Here is an 8683-nt window from a genome sequence, read left to right as displayed (position 1 = left end):
AATTTTTCAAAAACTTTTGTACCGTAGGGGCTGGAGAGGTAGTACAGCAGGCAGGACGCCTGGCTGGCATGCAGCCATCCCAGGTTCAATCCCTGGCACCCCATACGGTCCCCTGGGAACCGCTAGGTGTGGATACTCAGGGATACTAGGGGGTATCCCTGAACGCAAAGCCAGGAATAGGCCCTGATCACTGGCAGGTGTGTCCCTAAAACAAAACAAACAAAAAGTTTGTTATGGCTATGGGAGGGGGCCACTACCAGTGGTTCAGGGGCTATGCTATGCTCAGGAGTACATACACACCATCAGGGGTCCGTGGGACACAAGGCAACAATCTTAAACCCTGTATTGTCTTTCCAGCGCGTTTTATTTCATTACTATTTTTATTGAGATATCAGGATCTACAACCAGTTTTTTCCAACATCACCTCTGTTAAATACAAGCTATTCTACGTAGATGGGTACACTATGGGACCAAGTTAGGGCACTCACCATTTAAAAAATTAGATAAGCTAATCTCCTGAAGCTACACAATTAAACTTATATAGAAACAGGGGCAGGTGACTGAAGTCAGTCACTTCCAAGATTCCTTCATGTGTTGCTCCATGCTAGGGACAACAGGAAACAGTGGGGTTCCTATTTATACTGAGGAATTAGCAGGGAACACCTGACAAGTGTTCGCCAACTGACGCTCAAACTCGATGGAAGGGCCTGGATAGTTGGGTCTTTTGGGCCACAGCTGGCGATGCTCAAGGATCACTCCCGGCAGTGAGCAGGGGACGATCTGGGATGACAGGAATTGAACCTGGGTTGACTGCGTTCAAGGTAAACTCCCTACCTGCTGGACTACCCTGGGGAAGTATTTTATCTGACCCTGGAGAAGTTATTTTATCATCTGTAAAATATGTGGTCAGAATGTAAACACTGAGCCTCACAGTTCTAATATTTTATTCTGGCATTCTTTGTTGTTCTTCAAAGATTTTGTTGGTGCTTTGTTTTTAAAAATAGTTTGAGAAGGGTGGCCAGAGGAAAACTGGGGACACTGGAGGTGGGATATACATATTGGTGAATGGACAGATGTTGGAACATTGTATAACTGAAACCCAATCATGAACCAATTTGTAACTGTGTATCTCATAGTTTCAATAAAAATCTTCTTAAAAAGAGAAAGAAATTATCACTGAAAAGGCCTTTTGAAATTTCAGTTATGGAGCAAAAAAGAAAACTGTGGGGGCTATATTCATTTTGCTCGAGGGACCTTGTGTCATGCCAGGGATTAAACCCCTGTCAACCACATGCAAGGCAAGTTCCCTACCCACAGGACTAATTCTGTGCTGCCCGGCTCTTAGAAACGTTCTTAAGTGTGATTTAGAAACAAAAGTTAAATAGGAAAGAAACAGGGGCCAGAGAGACATCACAGAGGTTAACACACTTTCCTTGCAGTAGCAGGGTTGACCTGGTTCCACAAATGGTCTCTCGAGCACAGAGTCAGGAGTAAGTCCTAAGCACAGTCAGGTGTGGCCCCAGAACAAATAACCAACCAAACAAAAGTATAGGTGTTGAATTTTTTTAAACAGTGTTTTCGTTGTAAATCAGGGGCAGTTCATTATTTCCTAGTAATGAACTGTGTTTTGCAGCTGCTGTCAAGCATGTCTTTATAGAATTAATTTAGCAATGCTTCAAAATAGTCAATGATTTTTCACCTATAGGTACAAAAAAAATCTTCTACATAGCCTTGTGCCATCTTATTTTAATTTTTCCCTTTGTTTTGGTTTCTGTTTTAAGGTCACCCCTGCCAGTGCCCAGGAACTGCTCCCAACTCTGTGCGTGGGTGACCATGTAATGCTACAAACTGAAGGCTGGGTTCTTTCATGCAAGTCCTCACTTTTTTGTTTTTGTACTGAAACACACACTTGGGCAAATGAACTGGATATCATACTATCCTTTTCTATACTTTAGGAGTATATGGAATAGATCTGGCTTTAAGAGTTTTTTTCTCTTACAGAAAACACTATTTTTTAAAGTTAGCTTTCTTTACTTTTATTAAGTAAACTGAATTTGAACAGGATAGAATCTCATTTTATTTTTTTTACTTTTTTTTCATTTTTATAATTTTATTTATTGAATCACCGTGAGAGCAGTTACAAAGCTTTCAGGTCTAAGTCTCGGTCATACAATGAAACACCCATACCTTCACCAGTGCCCATTCTCCACTCCCAACAACCCCAGTATACCACCATCCCACACCCTCCCCCTACGTGTGGGGCAGATGATTTCCACATTACTCTCTTTCTACTTTGATCACATTCAATATTTTGACACCAGACCCACCAATATTATTTGAGATTTTACCCCAACACTCAGATCTGCTGAAAAGGCAACAGTAGACAATTTGTTTTCTATTGCTGGTTATGAATAACATATGATGTCGCGTGGCTGCAGTAGTGGCCGCGTGATTTTGAAATTCCGAAATTTTAACACTTAAATCTGGAGGGATTTCTGCCAAAATCTGCTGGGTTCCGAGATTTGTTCCTGAGTCTCTGGGATCATGGCCATTAAGCAGCTTGATCAGGAGCCAGAAAGGCTGTTTGTGGGCTGTGACTTGGGGTCTAGTTGGGGTGTGGAGGGCAGGACTGGCTCCACCCCCATCATGTGAGACCTAAAATATCTCGTCACTGCGGGCCCAAACCTGACTGTCCAATGGCCTCTGGAGGATGACGGCCACTGAGCCACCAGGGGAAAGCAGGCAGAGGCACAACACCCTTCCCCCCTGGGGTGGCCCAGTGACAGTAATCTACTGCCTGGTCCGGATGCATTTCTGCCAAAAGCCACTGGGTTTCAAGAAGAATCTCATTTTAAAACCAAACAATGAAGAACTTAGTCCTAGACTAAGTTTCTTCCTGGTTGGGGAATTTCCTTTCCTTTTTCTTCTACTCTCCAATAAACCTTTCTATTTTAAAAATAAATAAATAAAATGTAAACAATGTTCAATTACGTCAGTGACCATGGCAATGCCATTTAGTAAGGGGGTTTCTTGTCTACAAACACAAGGTTTTAACCATGGCCCAACCCTCATAACAGCTATCATTCAACTTTCTTGGCACTATCATCCAAGTAAATTTGCTGATGAATAGCAGAATTACAAAATGAACACATGGCCAGTTAATCAAGATTCACAATATCCCCCAGGAATGTAGGTCAAGGTAGGGACTGCAGCTGGCCGGACATTATATCATTTGACTAATTTTTCTTTGGAACTTTGCTACAATGAAGAAAGCAAGTCAATTTCTTTGACAGGTTAAAAATTTAAAAACAAACAAACAAAACAAACAACCAGGATTACCCAGTACCATGAGGTGCTGTACCATGGAGCTACATCCAGGCCTCCATGTCTTTGAAACATATTTTATTCTTTATATCCTCAATGTCTATCCCAGGGAATGAGTTGATTTAAGGGCACAGGTCAACCAAGGTTTTGTACTAATCCCAGGCTAAGCAGCACAACTGCCCCTAGACTACTTGAGTTGATCCCTTACTTCCCTACCTTCTTGAGGTTACTTACTTTTTCTGAATAGCTTCTTGCCTAAATCAGAAAAGGAAAGAGGAAAATCAAACAGAGAAAAACTCAGTGAACTAGCAGAAGCTATTTATGGCCAGCGATAAAGAGGCAGAACAAACTTCCAGCTTATGCCACATTCTGTACCCCTATCCATCCTACCCTGAGTCTTGTTATTAAATCTGTGCAGTATCTGAGCAGAAAGATGCTAAACAATGGACTCTAAACCCAAACTGCGGGGGCTGGAGATGTAGCACAGCGGATAGGGCATTTGCCTTGCACGCGGCCGACCCAGGTTCGATTCCCAGCATCCCATATGGTCCCCGAAGCACAGCCAGGAGTAATTCCTGAGTGCAGAGCCAGGAGTGAACCCTATGTATCACCAGGTGTGACCCCCCACCAAAAAAAGTAGAATTAATATGTTAATTAAGATGTTGAGGGGCTGGAGCAATAGCACAGCAGGTAGGGCGTTTGCCTTGCACCCGGCTGACCCAGGTTTGATTCCTGGCATCCCATATGGTCCCCCAAGCACCGCCAGGAGTAATTCCTGACTGCATGAGCCAGGAGTAATCCCTGAGCATCGCCGGGTGTGACCTGAAAAGCAAAAGCAAAAAAAAAAGATGTTGATATTAACTTATTGGACTAAGGAGAAGAGGAACACCCCTAGGAGGTGTTTCCACCCTTGAGCCTGACAGGAGGTCAGGAATGGTTTTCTTATGTTGATTTTTCCACCAGGTGGGTTATAGCATCTACCCCCCAGTGCTGGGGAGTTGGAGAGAGATGAGAGAGTTGGAAAGAATTAAGAGAGAGCAGGGCAATGGAGCAAGATGGAGCGCGGAGAGACTAGCAAGGGGGACAGAGGATGAAGAATGTAGGGAAAGAATGAGGAGCAGGCACGTGAGGAGAGAGAGCACAGTCTGGGAGATGTAGGATGGAGAGATGAGCAGGAAAAGACAGGAGACATGGGATGAGGTGTAGTGTGAGATTAGAATGGGGGGCTTTTAGTAGACTGAAACAGGTGCGTGGGGAGAATGGAATAGATGGCGACTGATTATCAAGTGGCTTGGCCCTCGCTTCCTCCTCTGTCTGCCCCATGACCTGGGCCGCCCCGGGTAGGGGAGCACAAGAGAGAGCCGCCAGGGCCTTCCCTAGCCCTGAGGAAACTATACACCCACCCACTTCCACCAAGTTAATAGCGGTTTTAAAATCTTACAAGTGAGACCTTAGAAATATATCTTCTGGGGCTGGAGCAATAGCACAGCAGTTAGGGCGGTTGCCTTGCATGCGGCCAACCCGGGTTTGATTTCCAGCATCCCATACAGTCCCCTGAGCACTGCCAAGAGTGATTTCTGAGTGCAAAGCCAGGAGTAACCCCTGCGCATTGCCGGGTGTGACCCAAAATGCAATATATATATATATATATATATATATATATATATATATATATAGCTTCTGTAGCTATAGGAAAGCAAATTCCATTTCTGTTTAAATTAGTAATCCAAAGTACAATGTGTGCCCTGTTTCTGGCAGACTTTATGCCCAGCTATTAAGCTACTGTTACATGTGCCCCACCAACTTTGCACTATCTTCGTAGATCAAAGATTCTAGACAAAAGGGAGAACTGTTAATGGGCAAATGCCCTACCCGCTGTTCTATCACTCCAACCCCCAAAAGAGGTCATTTTTAGAAACAAGTGAGGTCTCCATTACTGACCTTTAGGGCAGGATCTATGAAGGAACTCTGGTTGACCCAAATTGTGTTGTGTGGCTAAAGAAACTTGGCAAATCAAAGCAGTAGAGAACAGATGCCCAGAGGTTAGAAAATCTGCCTACAGTTTGGGTCCCATAGACCCAGGGGGGCTGATAACTTCCTGTTATTGTATGTGGAACCTAGAACAGTACCTAGTACATAATAGGTGCATAATAAATTCTTAGTGACCAGATGACAGAAGGATGGAGATGCCTGAGCTCGGAACTAGGAGTAAGTTCTAAGCACTGTCAGGTGAGGCCCCCCCCCAAAAAAAAAACATTAAAAAAAAAAGTTAGGCCTAAGAGATAGAATAGCAGGTAAGTTGCTTGTTTTACATACTGCCAACCTGTTTTCAATCCCCAGTGTCCCATGTGGTCCCCCAAATACCATCAGGAGTGATTCCTGAGTATAGAGCCAGGAGTAACCCTGAACGTTATTGGGTGTGGTCCTAAAACAAACAAAAAAGATATATACTGTTGAAATTAATATTTAAAAACTGACTGTTGGTGGGAATGCCGACTGGTTCAGCCCTTTTGGAAAACAGTATGGATGATTCTCAAAAAATTAGAAATTGAGCTCCCATTTGACCCAGCAATACCACTCCTGGGAATATATCCCAGAGAGGCAAGAAAGTATAGCCGAAGTGACACCTGCAATTGTCTGTTTATTGCAGCACTCTTTACAATAGCCAGAATCTGGAAAAAACCTGAGTGCCCGAGAACAGATGACTGGTTAAAGAAACTTTGGTACATTTACACAATGGAGTACTATGTAGCTGTTAGAAAAGATGAAGTCATGAAATTTACATACAAGTGGTACTACATGGAAACTATCATGTTAAGCGAAATGACTCAGAAAGAAAGGGATAGACATAGAAAGATTGCATTCATCTGGGGAACATAAAGTAACAAAATAGAAAACTAACACCCAAGAATGGCCGAGATTAGTACCAGGAATTTTACTCCATGACCTGGAGGCCAACCACACATTCTAGGTGAAAAGGGAGCTCAGATAAAGAGGAGAACACCAAATAAAGGTGTTGGGAGGATCCTCCCAGGATGAGAGAAGCATGCTGAAAGTAGACTATAGACCAAACATAATTGCCACTCAATGTCTCTTTTGCAAACCACAACACCCAAAAGGAGAGAGAGAACAGAGGGGAATTCCCTGCCACAGAGACAGGGTGGGATGGGGGGGATGGGGGGTGGGAGGGATACCGGGATCCGTGGTGGTGGGAAATGGGCACTGGTGGAGGGATGAGTATTTGGTCATTGTATAATTGAAACCCAAGCACAAAAATTTGTAAGTCTGCAACTGTACCTCATGATGTCTCACTATTAAAAAATTTTTAATTAAAAAAAATAAAAAAAAAAAAAAACTGAACTATCAGGTTCTGGTAACAATGAAAAGAATCAAAATTAGATTTTATTTAACGATCCTTAAAACTCTTCTTAATGATCTTAATTTCTCTTTTTTTAAATTTTTTATGTTTCTTCTTAGATTTATTTATTCCTATTTTTTTTTATTGAATCACTGTGAGATATAGTTACAAGCTTTCATGTTTGAGTTTCATCATACAATGATCGAACACCCATCCCTCCACCAGTGCACATTTTCCACCACCAATGTCCCCAATATTACCCCTCCCTTCCCAACCCTCCCCCTACCTCTCTGGCAGACAATTTCCCCCTATACTCTCTCTCTAGGGCTGAAACGATAGCACAGCGGTAGGGTGTTTGCCTTGCACGCAGCCAACATGGCCGACTCGAGTTCAATTCCTCCGCCCCTCTCGGAGAGCCCGGCAAGCTACCGAGAGTATCTCGCCCGCACAGCAGATCCTGGCAAGCTACCCGTGACGTACTCGATATGCCAAACACAGTAACAGCAAGTCTCATGATGGAGACGTTACTGGGCCCGCTTGAGCAAATCGATGAACGGGAGGACCGTGATACTCTCTCTCTACTTTTGGGCATTATGGTTTGCAATATAGATACTGACAGGTTATCACATTTGGTCCTTTATCTACTTTCAGCACACATCTCTGATTTCCTCAACCATCACTAACTTAGTGATCCCTTCTCTATTCCAGCTGCCTTCTGCCCCAGTCATGAGACAGGCTTCCAACTATGGTGCAATATTCCTGGCCTTGTGTCTATTGTCCTTGGATGTCAGTCTCATTTTAGGTTATTTTATATTTCACACATTAATGAACTCCTTCTAAGTCTGTCCCTCTCTTTCTGCCTCATTTCACTAAGCATGATACTCTCCATGACCATCCACTTATAAGCACATTTCATGACTTCATCTTTCCTAACAGCTGCATGGTATTCCATTGTGTAGGTGTACTAAAGTTTCTTCAAACAAGAAAGTTGTCTTTTTTGGGCCACTCGGGTTGTTTCCAGATTCTGGTTATTGTGAATAGTGCTGCAATGAACATACAGGTGCAGATGTCATTTCTACTGTGCTTTTTTGCACCCTCAGGATAGAGTCCCAGAATTGGCATTATGGGGTCATATGGAAACTCAATTTCTAGTTTTTTTTTTTTTTTTTTATAATTTATTTATTTATTGAATCACTGTGGGAAAAGTTACAGAGCTTTCGGGTTTAGGTCTCAGTCATGTAGATACCAAACACATTTCCCTTTACCAATACTCATTTTTAACCCCAAACCCCAATAGACCCCCACCTCCCACCCCTCCCAATACTTTGTGAGGCAGATGAGTTCTAGTTAATACTCTATCTACTTTGACTAGATAGATTATTTCGATAGAAGATGCACAATTATTGTTTAGAGTTTACGACCCACCCCCCCCCCCAATCAGACATGCTGAAACAGCGTTGTGAAATGATTTGCTTTCTACAACTTGGTTTAAGAATAAAATGAGGTTTTGAATTTCTGCTATTTTACTTATTGACCCTGGAAGAATTTCTATTAAAAGTTAGCTAGTTAAGAGATTGGTTGCTGTGCTCTGGAGTCGTGGCCGTGCCGGAGAGCCGCTCGTGGGGGGCAGCTGGCGACCTCGGTGGGGCGTGGGGGACGGCCCACAAAGCCCCCCTTCCCATGAGGTCCCCGCCGCTCCCCCGAGCCCGGCTCAAACCCGCTTTCCACAAGGCTCCCGTGCGGCCGCCATCTTTCTTTCCAGAGAGGAGCGGGCGGGCTGGTCAACGCCCTTCCCCCTCCGGGCAGGCTTGGTGGCGCGGATCAACACAAGTCCATTTGCTTTTCTGCTCCAAGCGGCTGGTTCTCTGTGCTAAGTCCTTGTGCCTCCGGGGCCGTGGCCGTGCCGGAGAGCCGCTCGTGGGGGGCAGCTGGCGACCCCGGTGGGGCGTGGGGGACGGCCCACAAAGCCCCCCTTCCCATGAGGTCCCCGCCGCTCCCCCG

Source organism: Sorex fumeus, unplaced genomic scaffold (assembly GCF_029834395.1).
Source record: "Sorex fumeus unplaced genomic scaffold, SorFum_2.1 ptg000043l, whole genome shotgun sequence".
Classification (NCBI taxonomy): domain Eukaryota; kingdom Metazoa; phylum Chordata; class Mammalia; order Eulipotyphla; family Soricidae; genus Sorex; species Sorex fumeus.
Note: the sequence above shows the minus strand (reverse complement) of the source record.